Below are 22,399 nucleotides of genomic sequence, written 5' to 3'. Positions count from 1 at the left end.
GTTATATTTTGTCCACAAGGGTGGCAGGTGCATTAAGCCATCATAAACTTTAGTGCAACATACCTTCCTGTTATCCCCTGTCTTGGAAGAGTAATCATTTCATCCATAGACTTGGATCATAGAATAAATCCCTTCCACTAACTGTCTAGATATGGCTCCCAACATCCCTTTTAAAATGTTATCTTAAAAGCATAGGTAGTCATCAACTTACAACAGTGACCGTTTGAAGTTATAATGGCAATGAAAAAAGTGACTTAGGACCAATTTTCACACATATGATCATTGTCATGTGATCACCTTTTCCAAATCAATGGGGAGTCGAGATTCACTTAATAACCATGTTACTAATTTGACAACTGCAGTGATTCATTTAATCACTTTGGCAAAAAAAGGTCATAAAATGGGCCAAAACTGACATAACAAATGTCTCACTTAGCAACAGATATTTTGGGCTCAGTTGTGGTCATAATCAAGGACTAACTGTACCAGATTGGGGAAAGTGACACAGAAGGGCCTATTGGGTGTATCTTCACAACAGGTTAAATAGCAAGATTATTTATTTTGGCTTGGTACATGAACCTAGCAATCCTGTTATTGTGACCTAATATATAGGTTTGTTTAGCAAACCATGACATTAAAAATCATCATTTATCAGTATGTGCAAATGAAGCCACAAAGTGAGTCATTTTAGTCACCAAAGAGGGACAAACTGTGTGATGATGTCATAATGCAATGCTGTGACCTCTGTTCTTGCATTGGACATTGTGATGCAAATATTGTTGTGAATGTCAGGCATCAAGTTCAGATACATACAAAGCATAACCCCACATGGAAGACATAGCTTCTAGCCACAGGTAAAATGAGGTCTCTCCTTTTGCTAGATACAGAAAAGTAATTCTTTTTCTAAAAAACAAAGGTAGAATTCAGGAGAAGTCTTTAGATGGAGGGTGAGGAAAACTGGATTTTTTTTAATTTTTACAGTCTCTGAATTACAGCTGGAAAATTCCAGAAAACTGTAGATGACCAACATGATTGAAGCACAGGCATGTTTGACTCTGAAAAGAACTGCTCTTTTGGTACAAAAAAGTATAAAATTCTACCTGGGAGTTTGCAGTGTATTACTTATACTTGTTTTCTATGCTAAATTCTCACAATCTCTTCCTCTCTGCATGTGCTTGTGATGGTATTAAATGTTTGGTATCCCTCTTGTATCTTGAGTTCTGGCATTGAGACCACATATTTTTTAGAGATTGTGATCAATAATGAAAATAATTTGTGATCTTTCCAGTATTTTTATGAATATTTTGGCAGGAAAAAGCTTCATTTGTAGCAGACCAACCTTTCCCTGCATACTGTTTGGATTCTTTCTTTTGAATTTTTTAAAACAAAGTTTAACAACTGTGGTTGGGACAGTTCTCCAATGTAACTGTTTGCCTAATAATATTTAAAGTTTTAAAAGGCGTTCTACCTTGTAGCTTTTGAAAAACTAATTTATATTTTATGTCTTGTGAGATACAATAGATTTATCTTCTAAGCAGCTTCTAATAGGAAGGGACAAATCCAGCTGTTATGCTTGTAAGTTATATAAGCAAGAAGTGATGTTATTGAAATATTTCCAAGTATATTGACTTTCCTCTGGAAAATAGTTAGTAGCAGAGGAACAATGAGACTAACCCAAACCTGACTAGGGTTCAAAAGATGCCCAAGAGCAGGGGTGTCAAACTTGTGTCATCATGGCGGTGTCATGTGATATATCACAACCTTTTTTTCCTTCGCTAAACTAGGTGTGGGCTGACCAGCATGTGTCGCATCTAGTCCTAAGGCTGAAAGTTCGACAATCCTACCTGCGTAGTATTCACACCAGTTCAGGCAAACTGGTAGTGGCAGTGGCACAAGTCTCCACCCGCCCACCCAGACGCCAGTGGTGGGTTGCAGGCAATACGCCCCGGTATGGGTGTACCGGAGCCAACCAGGAGCACCAGATACCATTCCGGTACAGTGCTCCAGATGGCCCACTTGCCTGCCTGAGCTCCTTACCTCTCTTTTAAGGCTTCCGTGCTTCTGCGCACGCACATTGCACATACAGCACCTGTGCGATGCTCTGCAGAGCAGCTGGAGCGTCGCAGAGGCGTTAAGATGCATGTGTGCGTGCTGCACGCATCCATGTGGACACCACCAGGCCTGTTCCAACTGTGCCGGTTGGAACGGGATCCAGAACCCACCACTGTTCTGCGCATGCCCAGACGTGAGCTCTCTCGCTACCGAACTGGTAGTGAAGAAGATACCATTACTGACCTGTACCCTAGAGTTTTGGGGAAAGGAGATTTGGTACTCATTAGCCTTTAATTCTATGGCATTAAGACATATATTAAAAATATAAAATCATGGCATTTGCTAAAAGCATCATTTGCAAGTATGTCATTAAGTTGGTACTAGAGCAGTTTATTACATATGCCACTTCAGCAAAAGGAAAAATGAAACTGGGTGGAATATGAGTGGGAATTGTTTTCTCAGAAGAACAACCTCTAAATCTAGATGCTATTAACAAATCCTGATAGGAGACTTACTACTGCTGTAACTATATTACAGTCCATAAAGGCATGACACACGATAAAATTCAGATTTGCTATGGAGGTAGATGCAGAACAGTGCCCTCGGTATACGCACTAGAAAAAACTGAAGGAATACTACTTAACCAGATTGCTTCCATAATATTCCGTTTCTCATAAATTCTTGTGCTTATTTAATTACTTTTTGCAGACAACCCAGACATTGTCAAACCAGTGAGGCTGGATGTTTTCTATGTTACGGTCATGGCACTTTTTATGGGAGAAGATAAATAAAACTTTCAGTAACTGGAGACAGGGCCATCTTGATCTCTAAGGCCCAAATATGCTATTGAGAGGTTTAGAGGATAATTTCTCTGTAAAAGAAAAAGGAAGTCAATGATTAAAGAAATCCTCCCTTTCCAGTTTGGTGAAGATGGGCTTTTTCGAGAGTAGTCAGGGGGTGTGAGAAGGTCCTGGGTGTGGGGTGGGGAGTCTTTGCAAGCTATCTGGATGAAGAGTTAGAACAGTGAGTCTTTGTGTCCATGGTGCAAATTATTGACGAAGAAGGCCTTTTTGAATAACTGACTTTGTGTTTCAGGCTGGGACATAATACTGGCCTGGTTCACATTTAGAAGTTACTTTGGTTGGATCAGGATGGAAGTAATGTATTCATCTTAGTTCTCCTTGACCTCCTACCAGTGGAGATGCACTCGACATGAGACTGCCCTTGAAAGTCACATGGAAGCTTCAATTGGTCCAGAATGTAGCTGTACAAGGAATTGTAGCAGTGGTGGGATTCAAATAATTTAACAATCGGTTCTCTGCCCTAATGAATGGCTGGGTGGGCATGGCCCAGTGGTCATGTGACTGGGTGGCCGTGGCCAACTCAACGTCACTCATGTCAATGGGCACTTCGCCTTAGCAGTTACAATGTAATAAGGGTTAACGGGAGAGGCAGTTTCTATAAGCAGGGCAATAAAGTTTAGGCTGGAAATAAACCAGAATGTTTTCTTCCTGCCTTTCTTACAGGATTAGCCCTGTAAAGTGAATAGAAACAAAAGGAGATTTTTTTTTCCCAACAACCGGTTCTCCGCGCAGCTTAAAAAGTTAACAACCGGTTCTGCCGAATAGGTGAGAGCTGGCTGAATCTCACCACTGAGTTGTAGGCATACTGCAGTATGCCCGTGTAACACTGCTATTTTATGTGGTGCACTAGCTCCCTGTAAGCTGCTAGATACAATTCAAGGTGCTGGTTATAAAGCTTTTCATGGCACAGGTTGTGACTAATTGCAGGGCTATCTATCTCCAATTATCTCTGCTCACTCCATGAGATCTAGCAGAGCGGACCTGCTGAGGTTCCTTCTAGGACAGTGTTACCTGGCAGGATGCAGAAGACGTGTTTTGTCAGCCTCTGAAAAGCTCTGAAAAAACAGGCATTGGGCCATGATATGGGATAAGTCCAGCATTACTGCCAGTTTCTTGCACGGGCACATTTGCACCTAAAAAGGTCTGCTCATGTGCATGTTAGAAAAGGGAAAAAAATAAATTTCTGAAATGAAGATTGTTCTGCGCATTCACAGAATCAAAAATCAAGATGGCACTGCCACTGATAGAACCAGTTCAGGGGCATGGCAGACCGAGTTAATACATACTCGGCTGAACCAGGCCGAACCAGTGGGAACCCACCTCTGGATAAGTCCATCCAGAATGAAAAGTCTTGAATGAGATATGTGTTTGATAGCCTCAGTTACTTTATTATTAAATTATTCTGGTTTTTTTTTCTGTTCCAGATGTTCATGATATTGTTTACTTCCTTGCTTTTCGTTGTTGTTATGCTTCTGCAAACTGTAAGTTTGCAAATTATGTGGCTTTACAAATCAATTGGATGCATAGATAGAAAGATAGACAGGCCCAAGCAATACTCCCTATCATTTTATTTACCCTGTGAGCTTATTAAACAGCAATGGCATTATATAAGCATATTCCGAACATCTCATTGGGAATGAGGAGCACTGAAAGGTTGGGTGATACAGTACTGATACTTCCTGTATATTAAATCACCCTCTTGGTTCTTATAACAAGTTGTCCCCAAGACTCTCTCCAGTTGTAATGAGAAACTGCTGTCAAATTCCATCAGTTGTATCTGTGTTTTCAATCCCAAGTGGAAATTCTGGAAGAATGTATGCCTCTTGCAATTATTTTAACTGTAGTAAATGCTGATCTGCGCTTTCAGAGGTATTGCCTCCTTGTTTAATAGTGAATAAGACATTGTCATTTGTTCTGGTTATGGTGAGCTCTTTAAAGGATTTTCCTGTCCATTTCCCTTCATTTTAATTCCCAGGTACTTCAATGCAATGTTCCTTGTAGATTTCAATTTCAATTTAATAAAATTTGTATGCCGCCCACTCCCTTGGGACTCTGGGCGGCTTACAGGCAAGATAAAAAAGCATTTAAAAATTTAAGATAAAATATACAATTATTAAAATTACACACCATCCATTCTGCCTAAGTGGGGCTGGATATTGATCAACAGCCCCAGACCTGCCGGAACAGCCAGGTCTTGGTGGCTTTACGGAAGGCCGGGAGAGTAGTAAGGGTCCGGATCTCTACGGGTAGATCGTTCGACAGGGCCGGCACAGCTACAGAGAAGGCCCTCCCCCGGGGAGCCGCCAGCCGGCATTGTCCGGTCGACGGCACCCGGAGGAGGCCCAACCTGTGCGATCTAATTGGTCGTTGGGAGGTAAGTGGCAGGAGGCAGTCTCTCAGGTAGCCAGGTCCTAAACCATGTAGGGCTTTAAAAGTAACGACTAGCACCTTGAAGCGTGTCCGGAGACCAATGGGGAGCCAGTGCAGCTCGCGGAGGATGGGTGTAACATGGGTGTATCTAGGTACACGCAATATCGCTCACGCGGCTGCATTCTGGACCAACTGCAGTCTTCAAACACTCTTCAGGGGCAGAGTGACCATCCGAAGTGCCTCCTGGTCCAGGTAGGGCGCAACTGGCGCACCAGGTGAACCTGGGCAAAAGCCCCTCTAGTCACAGCTGACAGGTGGTGTTCTAACGTCAGCTGCGGGTCCAGGAGGACACCCAAATTGCGGGCCCTCTCTGAGGGGTGTATAATTTCACCCCCCAGGCTAAGAGGTGGAATGTCTGGACTATCCTTGGGAGGCAGCATCAATAGCCACTCGGTCTTGTCTGGATTGAGTGCAAGATTGTTTGCTCCCATCCAGACCCTGACAGCCTCCAGGCACTGGCACATCACTTCCACCGCTTCGCTGAGTTGGCAGGGGCAGACAGATACAATTGAGTATCGTCCGCATATTGATGATATTTGATCCCATGCCGGCATATGATCTCACCCAGTGGCTTCATGTAGATATTAAATAGGAGGGGGGACATGACCGAACCCTGCAGCACCCCATATTTGAAGGGCCTAGGGGTCGATCTCTGTCCTCCAACCAACACCGACTGCGACCTGTCCGAGAGGTAGGAGGATAACCATCTTAAGACAGTGCCTCCCACTCCCACCTCCCGTAACTGCCGCAGAAGGATACCAAGGTCGATGGTATCGAAGGCCGCTGAGAGGTCAAGAAGCACTAGGATAGAGGAATGTCCTCTATCCCTAGCCTGCCAGAGATCATCGATCAGCGCGACCAAAGCAGTTTCGGTGCCGTAACCAGGCCTGAAACCCGACTGAAAGGGATCCAGATAATCTGCTTCATCCAAGGTCCGTCGGAGTTGAAAGGCCACCACCTTCTCAACAACCTTCCCTACGAATGGGAGATTGGAGACTGGGTGATAGTTGTTTAAGATGGCTGGATCCAGGGAAGGTTTCTTGAGGAGGGGTCTCACCACCACATCCTTTAGAGGGTGCGAGACCAACCAGGAGGGACATGGGTCCAGTAAACAGGTGGAGGCACTCACCGCTCCCATGGCCTTGTCTACTTCCTCAGGAGTGACAAGTTGAAACTCGCTCCACAAAATCTGATCAAGACCTTCCCCCGGCATCTCGGCTGGTACTGTCAAGTGGAGTCCAGGCCCGTCTGAATCCGAGCGATTTTATCCGACAGAAACTGAACAAATTCCTCAGCTCTACCCTCTAAGGGCTCATCTGCATCCCTCCCTTTCAAGAGGGAGCGGGCTATCCTAAACAGGGCGGCTGGGCGAGATTCTGCTAATGCAATAAGAGCAAAAAAATGAGCACATTTTGCCGCCCGTATCGCCACTAGATAAGTCCTAATAAAGGCTCTTAATTGTGTTCGGTCGGATTCGGAGTTACAAGCCCTCCAGCGTCGCTCTAGGCATCTCTTTTGGCGCTTCATCTCCCGGAGTTCCTCGGTAAACCAAGGAGCCCTCCTGGATCCACTGCCACGGAGAGGCCGTAAAGGCGTAATCCGGTTTAGAGCCTCCGCCGCCGCTATATTCCAAGCAGCGACCAAGGACTCTGCCGGATTGCGGGCCAGAGAGTCAGGTATCCCACCAAGTGCCATCTGAAAACCCATAGGGTGCATCAGGTGCCTGGGGCGGAACCACCTAATCGGTTCCCCCTCCCTAGAGTGGGGGATTGGTTTACGAAAGTCAAGTCTCAATAGGAAGTGATCTGACCATGACAAGGGCAAGATCTCAATGCCCTTCAAATCTAGATCACGTCTCCACTGCTCCGAGAGAAGCTACTTCTGTGCTCCATCAGAGCGTTTGCTGAGCGACGGCAGGTTGAAATCCCCCAGAACTATAAGCCTGGGGAACTCAACCGCCAGCTTGGCTACTGACTCAAGGAGCACAGGCAGGGCTGTTGTAATGCAGTTGGGAGGTAGGTACGTTAGAAACAGACCCACTTCACCCCCAAAGTCCAACTTCACCAATAGCAATAGCAGTAGACTTATATACCACTTCATAGGGCTTTCAGCCCTCTCTAAGCGGTTTACAGAGAGTCAGCATATTGCCCCCAACAATCTGGGTCCTCATTTTACCCACCTTGGAAGGATGGAAGGCTGAGTCAACCCTGAGCCGGTGAGATTTGAACCGCTGAACTGCTGATCTAGCAGTAGCCTGCAGTGCTGCATTTAACCACTGCACCACCTTGACCAGAAGGGACTCACACCAGACAGTCTCCGGAGCAGGGATCCTACGAGGGATTAGTGACTCTCGGATGATGACTGCCACTCCCCCACCCCTTTCTCTGGGGTCGCGACTGGTGGAGCACCTGAAACCCTTCTGGGCCCATTTCAGTGAGGGGGACTCCTCCCTCTTGGCCCAGCCAGGTTTCAGTAATACATGCCAGGTCTGCCCCCTCGTCTAATATTAGGTCCTGGACGAGGGGAGCTTTGTGAACCTCAGACCTGGCATTTAGCAACAGCAGCCTGAGACCAGGGCCCTGACAACTCTCGCCATCTGGTCCTGGAGTGGAGCTAGCAGGGCCAGAAGGAGGGATCGCTGTGACATAGTGAACCCTCGTTCCCCGGTAATGGCTAGCCCTATAACTCCCATCAAACCTGCCTCTCCCAACTATGACCGGGATGCACCAGCCCATCCCCTCACCCGTAGACCCCACATCCCCTCCCGTGGCCTCCGTTCTCCCCGGCAGGCCATTCATACCATACATTCCGGGACAAGAGGCAGATCCGGGGCCCCATCCACTTCTGCTTGTGCACTCAGTGGTGGGGGCTCCAGGCTGCACTCTCAGTCTCCCCATCCATACCGGCCAAGCATTCTGCACATACATACCCACTAATTAAAATACGATAATACAGTACAATAGCTAAGAAAAAAATCATTAAATTAAAAGCTGTGGGAACATTCAATCAAACACATACAATAGCAATAGCAGTAGACTTATATACCGCTTCATAGGGCTTTCAGCCCTCTCTAAGCGGTTTACAGAGAGTCAGCATATTGCCCCCAACAATCTGGGTCCTCATTTTACCCACCTCGGAAGGATGGAAGGCTGAGTCAACCCTGAGCCGGTGAGATTTGAACCGCTGAACTGCTGATCTAGCAGTAGCCTGCAGTGCTGCATACGTACCACATGCACTCCCCACACAAAAGAAAATTGTGCAGTTGTTAAAAGATGTGCAAGTTCAGATAAATTTGTGAGTGGGTTTGCAAGAAAGTCCAGTCCGGTCCAGTGGTAGGGAAATATAGAAGGAGTCGTTCGTGTTCTTTCCTAGATGGTATGACTAAGGGGAAAAAAAGTCTGAATGGGTGAATTGGTGTCTCTAGAGTAATAGTGGCGGCAGTAGTCATGGCAGGGAAACCAGGTCATGAGTCTGGGAGTCCAAGGGTCCAGAGTCTATAGGCAACTAAGGTCCATAAGCAGGGAGAACCAGATGGTAGAGATAATAAAGAACAAGAGACCCCACAGCCACAAAAAGGGCGAAGGAGAGGCCACAGTGCAGAGAGAGTCTGGTCGAGTGGAGGGGGGGTGCCCGAAGGGGTTGTGGTGATAAGCACAGTCACATGTCCACCCTCTTCCAGCACCATACGGATCAGCCACCCCCACTCCTTGAAGACAAGCAGCGAGCCGACACCCCTCCGAAAAATCCAGGGGCTCTCCCAGTCACAAAAGCAAGGACAAAGGTCGCCAGGCTGCCATAAGCCAGACGCGATAAAAACAGAAAGGAAGGGGGGGCTGGAAGGGCTATGACGGCGGCAGCAAGGGCAGCTGCCCGATCTCAGTTGGCCCCATCTGAACCAGCCACCCCCTCGCTGGCAGTTCAAACGGTCCCAAAAAGTTCTCCCAGGTTTCCTCAGTCCGAAAATAAGTCACAAGAAGCACAGCGTTGTTGGGAAATCGCCAGTGGCGCCGTTAGCGTGGTATTGCCATTTTCGCTGCCCGATAGAGAGAAGCCAGAGAAGAAGCCACGCGAGCTAGAAACACACCAGGGAGCAAGTCAAGAACGGCGACTCCCCAGCTGATCACCCGGTTGGATCCCCAAAGTTATGCCCTACCGCTTTTAGTCCTTTCTTGCAGGGTTTGCTGTTAAAAAGTCTGATGTTTTCGGCATTTTTTCCATCTGCCCAGCCGGAGCAAGGAAGCTACCAGCCATTCACAGACTCGCACATGCGCACTGTCTTTAACTTCCTTCAGACTTTCTATCACTCATTCTTTCCTTATCATTAATTCAGTCACTTTTAATTTGGTCATCCTAGCAAGGCAGAGGAAATAATGAGCTTAAGTCTACTACCCAAGGTTCTCCTATGTGGGTCATGTCAGATATACTTTACGTATCAGGTAGAAATGCGCTTGTCATACTTGAAATGATAGTAGCTCAAGAGATAAAGGAGATGCCTCCCTCCCCCACCAGCTATCATGAACCAATGCTATGGATGATGGGCAATGTAACCATAATATTGGGAGAGGAACAAATTTCCTTTCCCTGAATTAGATTCCTGGATGAGGATTGCTTGTTTTAAAAAATGATATTGGTAGATGGGAGCAATGGCCCTAATTACAATTCCTAATGTAACTAGAAATATCATTAAATGTTAATTTAGATAGGAGACCCAAGTCTTCCTTCTAGAGTGATATCCAATGCTGCTTCCAAATAAACCTACACACAATGTCCATGGAATGCATAACATGGGAACAGTAAGGAGAAAGATAATATGAAAAACCCTGGTAGAAAAGAGGAATGGTGAATGCTGAGCAGAAGTTTTGTTGGTTTTTTTTTTTTTTTTGCTGCGTGCACCTTCTTACATACAGAACAGAACAAAACAGAGTTGGATGGGACCTTGGCGGTCCTATAGTCCCAACCCCCTGTTCAAGCAGGAGAACCTATACCATTTCAGACAGGTGGTTGTCCGGCCTCTTAAAAGCCTCCAATGATGGAGTATCCACAATTTCTGAAAGCAAGCCATTCCACTAGTTAGTTATTCTCACTGTTAGAAAATTTCTCCTATTTTTTATAAAAATATAATAGATGAGAGAGTTACTGGGAGTTTCCAAAACTGCCACCAGGATTATGCCACTGTACCCATAGTGGGATTCATTTTTTTTTACTACCAATTATGTGGGCATGGCTTGGTGAGCGTGGTGTGGCTTGGTGGGTGTGGTTTGGTTTGGTGAGCGTGGAAGGGGAAGGGTACTGTAAAATCTCCATTCCCTCCCCACTCCAGGGAAGGTTACTGCAAAAGCCCCATTCCCTCCCGATCAGCTGGGACTCGCGAGGCAGAGAATAGATGGGGTGGGGCCAGTCAGAGGTGGTATTTGCTGATTCTCTGAACTACTCAAAATTTCTGCTACCGGTTCTCCGGAACTGGTCAGAACCTGCTGAATACCACCTCTGCTTTAATTCATCCCTTCATCTTATAGTCAGTTTATAGATATGATTATCTGATAGAGTTACTCTGGATATTTGCAGACCCAGTCCCCAAAGATACTTTCATGAGGCCTGAATATCACTTAAATAAATCATTCTTGCACAGATAGGCGAAATTCCCATCATATGCTCCAGTGCATATTAAAAAGTGATATGAGCAGCAAATAAATTTCCTCAATAAAATAAAACAGTACAGAACAAAACAATAATCTTAGATTCCAGTTGTATTCTGCCAGTTTCACATTTGTTGTGTTAGCCTTTAAAAATTTAGAACAATGCAGAGCCTTGAAGGTGGCTGTTTTAATCCATTTTTGCCTGGCATTCAATCTGGTTTGGAGGAACTTGCTTGAGTGCCATTACTCACCACCTGGGTGGGAAAGTAAAAAGGGCAGTGTGGCTTTCAATCAAACCCACACTGATCTTTTTCTGATCTGTCATAGGAACTGCTGCATTAACATACTATTTTGTAAAAGCTCTACTTCTATATTGGAAGGAAGGACTGTAAAAGTGATGGTGGCAGATTGTGGCCTTTCCCCATAGCAGCCATCCTGCAAGCTTCTTCATCCATTTCGGTCTGATCCATTTCTAGTAAAGAATTCCCTAAAGAAATATTTGTAGCTGATGATGAATTAAGGGAGGATCTATAAATACAAGTTCAAGATAAGAATGGATAACAGTTGGCTGTAAGGCTAAAGTACGCCCTTGATCATTGGGCTAGACAATGAACAAAATAATGATTTTGAGCGTATATTGTTCATTGGGACAATGCCTCTAAATGCTATAAAATTATTATTACGTTTATATTTGAGATACTCAACTTCCAAAACAAGCTGCCAAAATAATAATTTTCAACTTTTGCTCTTTGATTTACAAGAAGAAACTATGGCCTAAAACATTTCATAAGTTCCATCAGTATGTTCACTGTGCTTTGAACTTAAGATATTTAGTAGTAATATTCTGATGAGGTGGTTGTGTGCTCTATGTAAGTCTTAGTGTGAAGATAGTTCAAAAACTTTTCTGATACACAAAGCGTCACATTTAATTATTGATGAGCACTAGCAGGTATTATTGTTTTAATATATTTGCTCTGGCCTCTATGTGAGTTCTTAAACCAAACAGCTTGTGATCCAAACTCAAGGCCCCGCGGCCAGATCCGGCCCATGGGGTACTTAGATCTGGCCTGCGGGGCTGCCCTGGAAACAACAAATGATTGGCCCCTTTTGCCTCTGCCAGGGAAAATGGAGCTTGCAAGGGCTGCACGCACCTCACCAACCCCGAGCTCTGTTTTCACTGGCACTAGGTGGGGGGTGGGACCAGCCAGAGGTGGTATTTACTGATTCTCCGAACTACTCAAAATAGACCAGTACTGACCAGTTCTGGAGAACACTATCGGTTTTCCAGAACTGGTCAGAACCTGTTGAATACCACCTCTGAATCAAGATCACATGAAGTGATAATGCCACTTCTGCACCGTACATGTCTGGGTTCCCACCCAACCAGTCTGTAAGTAGTGAGTAGTGAGTAGTGAGTAGTGAGTAGTGAGTAGTGAGTAGTGAGTAGTGAGTAGTGAGTAGTGAGTAGTGAGTAGTGAGTAGTGAGTAGTGAGTAGTGAGTAGTGAGTGTGATCTGAACTAAAAAAAGGCTGTTGAGAAAACTTTGCAAATGACTTGCCTAACCCTGCTTCCATGTCCTTTTTTTAGTGCTAAACTAGAAGGGGCTCAGTCTGGCATTTGTTTCAGTTAGGTGAGCCAGGATGCTTCTGTTGATGATTCTGTTGTGGTGAATAAGGGATTATGAAAACAGAAAGGTGTATGTACTTTGCTAGACAAAAACTGGGGCTGTTATCATGAGAACAAGGGTGGCTGATCAGCCTCAGAAAGAGTGAGAACTGGATATATGTGATTTCATGATAAAATTAGGAATAGCCATGTACTGTACTGTACTGTGTATGCTGAGAGTGAGAAAGCAAATATCTAATGGTCTTACAAAAAGTTAGCTCTGTTTCCTCTCTCCAGCTGATTTGAACAGCATTGCATTGGTATGAGGTTGAAACGAAAAAACACCCATTGTCTCCTACAAACTGCTAGCAGCAATAGGTCAAGACCTCAGTGGAAGCAACTGTCTGGGATCCATTTATCACCTCCACAATCCCTGACGTGCACGGGGAGGCCTTGGTCCCACCCTCCTCCCTTTGCTGAGACGTCTCCTGTGGCCTCTTCCCCTTCTCCCCCTCTTAGCCTGCTATGCAGGACTTTGGAATCCTCTGGCTTTCTCTTCCAAGCCTTGCTTTTCAAATAAATAGAAACTGAGAAGCCTCTCAGCATGGTAACCTATAAATCACAGCTGCCACTTTTGATTTGGGAAGAGATGCAGGGAGAGATGATGCAAGGAACTGAGGTTACTGAGGAGAAGAGGCTGAGTTAGAAGTAAAGAGAAAATGTAGCCTTATGCAGGCTCTCCAAATGTATAAAATTGGGGTGGGTGGGAAGGAAAAGGGGGGGGGATGAGGGTGAAGCCAGCCAGATTGTCAAAAGCTGCTTGAATAGATCACGTCCTATGGATTTATAGAGTAGAACAGATTTTTTTATTGGCCAAATGTGATTGGACACACAAAGAATTTGTCTCCAGTGCATACAAGCAACAAGTGATAAACCATGATCACCATAAAATATATTCATAATCATAAGTGATAGTCATAGGATATACTAGGATACTAAATAAAACAATACTAGGATACTAAATAAAACAGGCTGTCAGGGTCTGGATGGGAGCGAACAAGCTTGCACTCAATCCAGACAAGACCGAGTGGCTATTGATGTTGCCTCCCAAAGATGGTCCAGACATTTCACCTCTTAGCCTGGGGGGTGAAGTTATACACCCCTCGGAGAGGGCCTCAATTTGGGGATCCTCCTGGATCCACAGCTGACATTAGAACATCACTTGTCGGCTGTGACCAGGGGGCCTTTGCCCAGGTTCGCCTGGTGCACCAGTTGCAGCCCTATCTGGACTGGGAGGCACTTCGAATAGTCACTCATGCCCTCGTCACCTCAAGACTGGATTACTGTAATGCACTCTACATGGGGATGCCCCTGAAGAGTGCTCGAATACTGCAGTTGGTCCAGAATACATCCGCGCGAGCGATAATGAGTGTACCCAGATACACCCATGTTACACCTATCCTCTGTGAGCTGCACTGGCTCCCCATTGGTCTCTGGACCCACTTCAAGGTGCTAGTCGTTACTTTTAAAGCCCTACATGGTATTGGACCTGGATACCTGAGAGACCGCCTTCTGCCATTTACCTCCCAACGACCAATAAGATCACACAGGTTGGGCCTCCTCCGGGTGCCGTCGACCGGACAATGCTGGCTGGCGGCCCCCCCGAGGGAGGGCCTTCTCTGTAGCTGCGCCGGCCTTATGGAACGAGCTACCCATAGAGATCCGGACCCTTACCACTCTCCCGGCCTTCCATAAAGCGACCAAGACCTGGCTGTTCCGGCAGGCCTAGAGCTGTTGATTAAAATCCAGCCCCACGTGATTGAATGGATGATTTTAGTTTAAATAATTGTATTTTTAATATTCTATGTTTTTCCTTTTGTTGTGAGCCGCCCAGAGTCCCTAGGGAGTGGGCGGCATACAAATCTGATTAAAGTTGCAAAGTAAAGATACAAGCAACAAATTTATAGTCATAAGAAGATAAGGAAATAAGTAAGAGGAAGGATGAAGAGGATAATAGTAAACAGCTCCACTAGATAGTTTGATAGTTTTGTGAGAATTAGTTGTTTAACAGAGTGTTGGCATGGGGGATAACTGTCGTTCTTTCTTATTGTTTTGGTGTGCAATGCCCTATAGTGTCCCTTGAGGGGAGAAGACACAGTTTATGTCCAGGATGTGGGGGGTCGGTAGATATTTTCACAGCCCTCTTTCTGGCTCGTGTAGGATATAGGTCCTCATTGGACGGCAGGCTGGTTGTGATTATTTTTTCCTGAAGTTCTAACTATCTGTTGTAGTCTGTGTTTGTCTTGTTTGTTATCTAGTAAGCTTGCCCAATGGGGAAAGATGTGCATCAGATGAACTGCGATAGGCATTGCCCACATCTTGTCAAAGGATGCAAAGGGCAGTTTCCGAAGATTTCTCCACATGCCTCTTCACTAGAGATACCATAACTTCTAAGCAGTGTTTGTTAACTTTTACAACCTTAAGATGTGTGGACTTCAATTCCCAGGATCCCACAGCCAGCTTTGAAGGCCACACATATTAAGGTCGAGGAACACTTTTCTAAGGAGAAAGGCAGGTTACGGTGAAGTGGACCAAATCCCACCAGTATGAATCAAATGAACTTGTGCTGAACAGCAATGGTGGGTACTATTCCCACAGGCTGGATATCCCAGTTGAAGAGATTGAATTAGGCATCCAATCCTGACATTTCTTAATTGTGAATGTAATCGCAGAATAGCAAACAAGACTGGCATGAGATGAAACTAAGAAGTAACAATATTATATAACAATAGAAGGAGGAGGACAATATTTTGATTATGACTCTGTGAAGCGATCAATTGTAAGTTTTAAGTTTTGTTAAGTTGTAAGTTTTAACTGATAGGTCTCCTGGTTGTTCTACTACATTCCTCTAAAGCACCTGGCTCTGGCAATGGCAGTCAAAACTGGACTTAGGAGAATATTTGTAGATCGGGGTAGAAATGAGGTGTCCTTGATGCTCTCTGAACTTGGTTGTTTTATTGAAGATGTTTCATTACCAAACGAGGTAACATCATCAGCGCTAGAAAGAAGCAAGGTTTGCTAACAGTAAATAGACCAACCAAAGAATCCTCAAGGCCACTCCCACCAACACTGATAGGACAAGACACTAGATATCAGTGACGTGCGGTGACGGTTACCGTTGGTGAGGCAAGACTGCAGCAACAGCGAGAAGCACTATGTTCGACAGGCGTCTCGCATTTATGGTGGACATAAACGCGAGATGCCTGTCGGACACAGTGGCGGGGGTGTTGCTTCTCGCCGCCATCGTGCTCCACCGCCTTGCCCCCCACCTCCTCCGATGAACAATCCTGCAGCCAGCCCACCCACCCCTCGCCCGACCTGCTCCCTGCCTGGACTCACCAGTCTTCTCCTCCTCCTCCTCCTCCTCGTCCCTGCTCGGTGCTGGGCTGGCTGCAGGCCGGGGCATCAGGATTGTTTGTATGAGGAGGCAGGGGGGCAAGGTGGTGGAGCGCGACGGTGGCGAGAAGCATCTCAGATGGAGTCGGGACACCCGGAAGGCAAGCCGGAACTTCAGCATGCCTTTAAGTGCCGGCTTGCCTTCCGGGTGTCCTGGCTCCATCTGAGATGCTTCTTGCCGCCGTCGCGCTCCACCGCCTTGCCCCCCCTGCCTCCTCATACAAACAATCCTGATGCCCCGGCCTGCAGCCAACCCACCCACCCCCGCCCGACCTGCTCCCTGCCTGGACTCACCGCTCTCCTCCTCCTCCCCACTCGATGCTGGGCTTTAAAGGGGTCTCCCCTCCCCAGCCAGCCAGCCCACCCAGCCAATTCCTCCCACCACCACCACTGTGTCCAACAGGCCAGGTGTCTCGTGTTTATGGCGGACATAAATGCGAGATGCCTGGCCTGTTGAAACACAGTGGCGAGAATGTCCCTGACGCTTCCGTGCTCCGCCGCCTCACCCCCCTGCCTCCTCCGATCCCACCGCTGTGAAGAAAGAAAAAAAACACACACAAACCTCACAATAAAAAATCAAATTTTTTATTAAATTACAAATTACAAATTAAATTACAATAAATTTGAATCCCCCCCTCCCTCCGTCCGATCCACCTTTTCCAGCTGTGGAAACTCTCTCAACTCTCCTCTTGTCCGCCCAACGTAAGCGTGCTAACGTAAGCGTGCTCCTAAAGCATGATTCGCTGCTCCCCGATCAGGAGGCGGGAGAATCAGTGCCTCTTTTGCATATGAAAGTGTTCGCTTGTTAACTCCGCCTTAACTTTTAAAAGGCGAACAATTCCTTAGGCAAAAGAGGCCACGAGTTCTCTGGCCTCCTCCCATAGTTAACACTGAGAGCAGACACCAAGCCACTGTGACTGTGAATCTGGTAGCAACTACCCTGGCTTTAATTATTTTTTAAAAAATATTTAAAATTCTTCCTTTCCCTCAGGAGACTGGTGAGGCCCCGCCTCCCCTGCCTCTAGTGACTGCACGTCCCTGCTAGATATAAACTGAGAGTAAACCCCTCTCTTTACTAGCACTGATGATGAGAGAGTATCAAGAATCCTTCAGAACTGAAATTAAAGGAAAACAACTTTAATAGCAATAGCAATAGCACTTAGACTTATATACCGCTTCACAGTGCTTTATAGCCCTCTTTAAGTGGTTTACAGAGTCAGCATGTTGCCCACAACAGTATGGGTCCTCATTTTACCCACCTTGGAAAGATGGAAGGCTGAGTCAACCTTGAGCCAGTGGGATTTAACTGCAGCTAGCAGTCAGCTGAAGTAGCCTGCAGTATTGCATTCTAACCAATGCACCACGACAGTTCTTAATTGTGAATGACATGGTTAGTTCCTGGCATGTCTAGGGAAAGCTGCAAAAGTCCCCATTAAAAATCTGAAATGGTAACTGCCAATCTCCGTTAACAATATTTTGCAGACAGACAATTACAATCAGTATTTGTTTGTTTGTTTAACCATCCATTCTCCCTGGGAGGGAGAGCTTCCCCTGTTTTTAATTAGTTCATAGCAGCTTGGCTGTAGGGGGCTTTTGTCTTGTCCTGAGGATTGCACATCAATCTTGAAGGATGCAGGAGTAATCAAGAGGTGTTATTTGGCTACATGCTTTCTCTAATTCTTCTATCTCTGTGCTTGTGGCTTGTGCCCTTTAGCTAAAGTACAGTGTATAAGAAGACAGATTGTGAGAGTTGGACTGGGCGATGTAGCTGGATGGTTCTAGCCAATTTTTTTCCAGCAGATGCAACCTGCTTGAAATACAACTCCTGAGTCAAATCCCCTTACAGCTTAATTGGTATGTTCTTGATAGCAATGATGGGCAGTCAGCAAAATTGCTGTTTCTGGGAAACAACTGTGTGTCTGGGTTGGGGGAGGGAAATGAAACTATCCACTCTTTGGAGCAAGCAGCTGAAGCATCAGAAAGTTGCTTTGCTAGCAGACTTCATTTAGCCAAGGCGGTTTTACTAGGAGGGAGAATTTGCAATTACAGCAGACAATGCTGAGTTGATATATGGGAAAGTAAAACATTGGCTTAGACTGTGCCCACCATCGTACATTTTTGCCCTCAGTTTGTGTGTTTGTGGGACTCCCTCAAGTGTTGTCAGTTCTGTTTTTGGGATGTGAACGAAGTTGGAGCTCCACAAAACAATCATCAATTGAATAGTTGTGTGGAAAAGGGAAAAGCCTTCTGCTCCATCAGCTTCTCAGAAAGCAGCTCTGTATGATGTAAAACAAAATGTTTTCATTGAAGAGAAGAGAAAACTCAATGCCAAAAATGTACAAACCCTACATTCAGATCAGTGTGAGCCTCTGTTTTCAGAGCTCTAAGAAGTGGAACTTGCATAATTCTAGTTGCAAGTTTTAATCATCTACAGTTGATGGGGAGAAAGGATAATGGTGGAAACCGAACACAAGAAGTGGCTATCAAATGAATCGCTAAATACTCGCAGAAAGAAGGATAAAAATAAATTAATTTGTCTCCCTTTTTAAATCAAGGAATGGGGAACATATGGTCTGCTAGATATTGCTGATCATCAGTTCCATCTTAACAGAGTAACAGAGTTGGAGGTGACCTTGAAGGTCTTCAGAGATGGCATTTAGCCGGTTCGGACCGGTTCAGTTGAACTGGTAGTGGCAATTTGAACTGGTTTGCTGAACCAGTAAATACCACCTCTGGCTGGCCACGCCCACGCATGCAAAGGCCATTACTGCAAAAAATGGCCATGTCACTTTTTTCAGTACCATTATCACAAAATGAACTGTTAAGTCGAGAACTACCTGGGTATGGCATATATATGAGTTAATTTGGTGTAACAGCAAGGGTGTTGGTCTAGAAACCAGGAGACTAAGTTCTTGTTCTGCCTTGGCTGAATGACTTTGGGCCAGTCACAGAATAATTGTTGTGAGGAAAATAGGAGGGAGGAGTATCCTATATGTTTGCTACCTTGAATTACTCATGAAGTAATAAATAAGGCAGGATGAAAATCTAAATAAATAAAATGAGTACATAGTGAGACCTCGATTTTGAATAAAACACAACACAGGTGGTCCTTGACTTATGACCACAATTGAGCGCAAAATTTATGTTGGTAAGTAAAAAATTTGTTCAGTGAATTTTGCCCCATTTTACAACTTTACTTGCCACATTTGTTAAGTGAATCACTGCAATTAATGCTGTTGTTAAGTGAATCTGGCTTTCCCATTGACTTTGCTTGTCAGGTCAAAAAAGGTGATCACATGACCCAGGACACTGCAATCATCATAAATATGAACCAGTTTTCAAGCATTTGAATGAAAACCACATGACCTTGGGGAAGGTTGCAATAGTGATAAGCATGAAAAACGGTCATGTCACATTTTTCAGTGCCATTGTAACGAATGGTCACTAAACAAACCGTTGTAACTTGAAGACTATCTGTACCAGTCTTTCCAACCCGGGGCCTTTCAAATATGTTGAAACTTGCTTCCCACCACTCAAGCCAAGCGTGAGAATTGCAATTTCGGCTGCATTACATGGGGGAAGTCTGGGTTACAGCACTGGATCCATTCATACCAAATTCAGGAAAAGGGGCATGGGTCCATTCATCTCCAGAGTGGGCTTGTAGCTTGTTTTACATCTGCCCTCCAAAGCAAACTGATTTAATTAATGTCTCTTCTCCTTTATTTTAACCAAATGCTGGGACCACAGAGTTTGATACTACAGCCAGCTCTTCTTTCCTCTGGATTATTAGAACGTCTTTGCAGAAGGAGACACGAACGCTATACACATCCAATGGCAATCTTTGCAAAGGGTTGAAACAGAGGGCTGAACCTCGAATTCTCGAACACTCAAGACCCAGCGTGCATGAGGCATCCATTGCGGAGACAGGGAAACAGCATTGCACAGGCATAGTTTGTTTCCTGTGTCTTTTGGCGGTAAGTTTAGCAGGAGAGTGGGTCGAGAGCAGAGGCTGGGATGGCTGCTTCCTCCGATGGAGGCAAGCCGCTACAGCCCGTCACTCATGTCATCTTTGACCTGGATGGCACCCTCATAAACACCGAGGATATCTTCAACAACATCATGAAAGAACTCTGCAGCCACTATGGGAAGACATACACTTGGAAGGAAAGGTCCCAGATCATGGGGATGAAAGAGGTGAATGCCCTGGAGATTCTCCGAAAGCTCTTCGACCTGCCCTTAACCGTTGAAGAAATCCTCCGCGAGACCTCCCAAAAGAAACGAGAACTATATCCCACCTCTGCCTTAATGCCTGGCGTGGAAAAGCTGGTCCGCCATTTGCACGGGCACAAGATCCCCATCGCCATTGGCACTAGCTCTGTTCGCGAGGTATTTGAGATGAAAACGGGGCAACTGAAGCCCTTTTTCAGTTTGTTCCATCACATTGTGACAGGAGATGACCCTGAAGTAAAAAATGGCAAGCCGCAGCCTGATATATTTTTGGTTGCCGCCAAGAGGTTCGAACCGCCGGTACCTCCGGCAAAGTGCCTTGTCTTTGAAGATGCCCCGAACGGGGTCAAAGCGGCCCTGGCTGCCGGCATGCAAGTAATCATGGTCCCCGATGGTGGTTTGCCAAAAGAACTAACAAAAGAAGCCACCCATATCCTACAATCAATGAGTGATTTCAAGCCAGAAATGTATGGCTTGCCAAAGTTTGATTGATATTTGCTGTACCGATTCAGGTTTTTTGACTGGAGGACATGTCTTCCAGTATTAAAAACATTCCAAAGATTCTTAAGTGGTACTATAAAAGAATGCTTTCTATTCCTGGATAATTCACATATCGAAATCAACCACTGGTAGGTAGAAAAAGATGAGTTGAATTTATTATTCCTATGTTGCTCATACCCTGCCAAGGAATAAACTGGTGCCTTGCATGGGAGTGTATGTAACTTAGTAGTTTTCCATACAAAATAACATGTATCTTTGCTTGCGATTCATCACAACAATCAATATTCCTAGCTTGGGAATGCTGCAATCTTGTCTCCAATTGATACCCTATCCTCGCACAATAGGATACAGTCAATCAACTTACTGCTCATGTTAATTTGATTCCAATATGATTAACCATGGTCTGTTATCTATAACATTGCATGAGTCACAATTGCTTGGATTTACACAGTACTACTGAATTCTATGCCATATTCTGTAATAAAAGTAATAGGAAGCAGAGAAATAGTTTTGGACTAGTGAAACTTTTGGAGGTGGGGAATAAATAGGCACTATTCCAAAATGGCTCCACTGAAAGGTCATTTTTGTTAACAAAATAGCTGGTAAGATAAGCCACACAAATTATAAATCTGCATTTTTTGACAATCACTACCGAGTAAATCGTTACAGGGAGGGAAGGAGAGAAAGTCCAGGGTAGTTGGAGCAGTCATAGTAAATGGGGGAAAGAGTGAAAAAGGCAGATATAAGCATAGGAAGTGATAAATAGTATTGAATACTCAATAAGGGAGTGAAGCCGAAGGATGAAGGCTTCACTCAGGTCCACCCTTTAGGCAGGAGAAACAGTTGAATCTGATTGGATGAGGCATCTGACTGCTCCCTATAAAAGGGCAAGCTGTCAGACAGACTATTGTTGAGTTATTGCTTGTTGCAATAAAGTTTGAAATCGAAGATCGGTCTCTGCCTCTTCAATCGTCCACTACTTAACAAATAAGTTACTTTTTTGTCTAGAACGTTCAGTTTTTCTACTTAGCATATTTATTTGTATTGTTACTCCCCCTCCACCAGTACTTGTGGTTCAGTCTCATGCATGATCTACCTATCCGTTATTCCATCATAAATCCACCTTACAGACAAACTGGAAGTCACCATTCCTGAACTTCCGGGTTCTCCGAAGGTCCATTTTTCACCCTCCGGAACCTTCGGGAACCTTCAGGAGGCTTCCCTGAAGGCTCCAGAAGGCAAAAACTGGCCCTACGAGCAAACCAGAAGTGACTTCCAGTTTGTCCATAGGTCTGTTTTTCACCCACCAGAGTCTTTAGGGAAGCCTCCTGAAGACTCTGGAGCTCGAAAGTCGGCTCAATGACAAACCAGAAGTCACCATTCTCAAACTTCCAGGTTCCCCCTAGATCCCTGTAGTTTTTTGCCCTCTGGAGGCTTTAGGGAAGCTCTTGAGGCCTCCGCAGGGCATCCGGGGAGGCAGGGGAAGCTGTTTTTGCCCTCCTCAGGCTCCTAGAAAGCCTCTGGAGCTTGAGGAGGGCGAAAAAAACCACAGCAAAAGCAGGGGGGGTTGGTGGTCACATGCGCATGCACACGCATGGGGGCGCACACATAGCATTATGGTTGTGGCAC

At 45.3% G+C, this 22,399-nt stretch overlaps 1 pseudogene across 1 annotated transcript; it reads left to right on the top strand.

Annotated features, from left to right (window-relative positions):
* Positions 1-802: 802 nt before the first annotated feature.
* Positions 803-20,831, top strand: LOC106557290 (pseudouridine-5'-phosphatase pseudogene; annotated as a pseudogene). The gene is made up of 2 exons (XR_015695803.1): positions 803-854; positions 19,790-20,831. The product of XR_015695803.1 is annotated as a pseudouridine-5'-phosphatase pseudogene (transcript).
* Positions 20,832-22,399: the final 1,568 nt, after the last annotated feature.

Source organism: Thamnophis sirtalis, unplaced genomic scaffold (genome assembly GCF_051295495.1).
Source record: "Thamnophis sirtalis isolate CommonGarterSnake01/CBP01778 unplaced genomic scaffold, rThaSir2_p1.2 scaffold_3, whole genome shotgun sequence".
NCBI classification, from domain to species: domain Eukaryota; kingdom Metazoa; phylum Chordata; class Lepidosauria; order Squamata; family Natricidae; genus Thamnophis; species Thamnophis sirtalis.
This window is presented reverse-complemented; position numbering and strand designations above follow the sequence as displayed.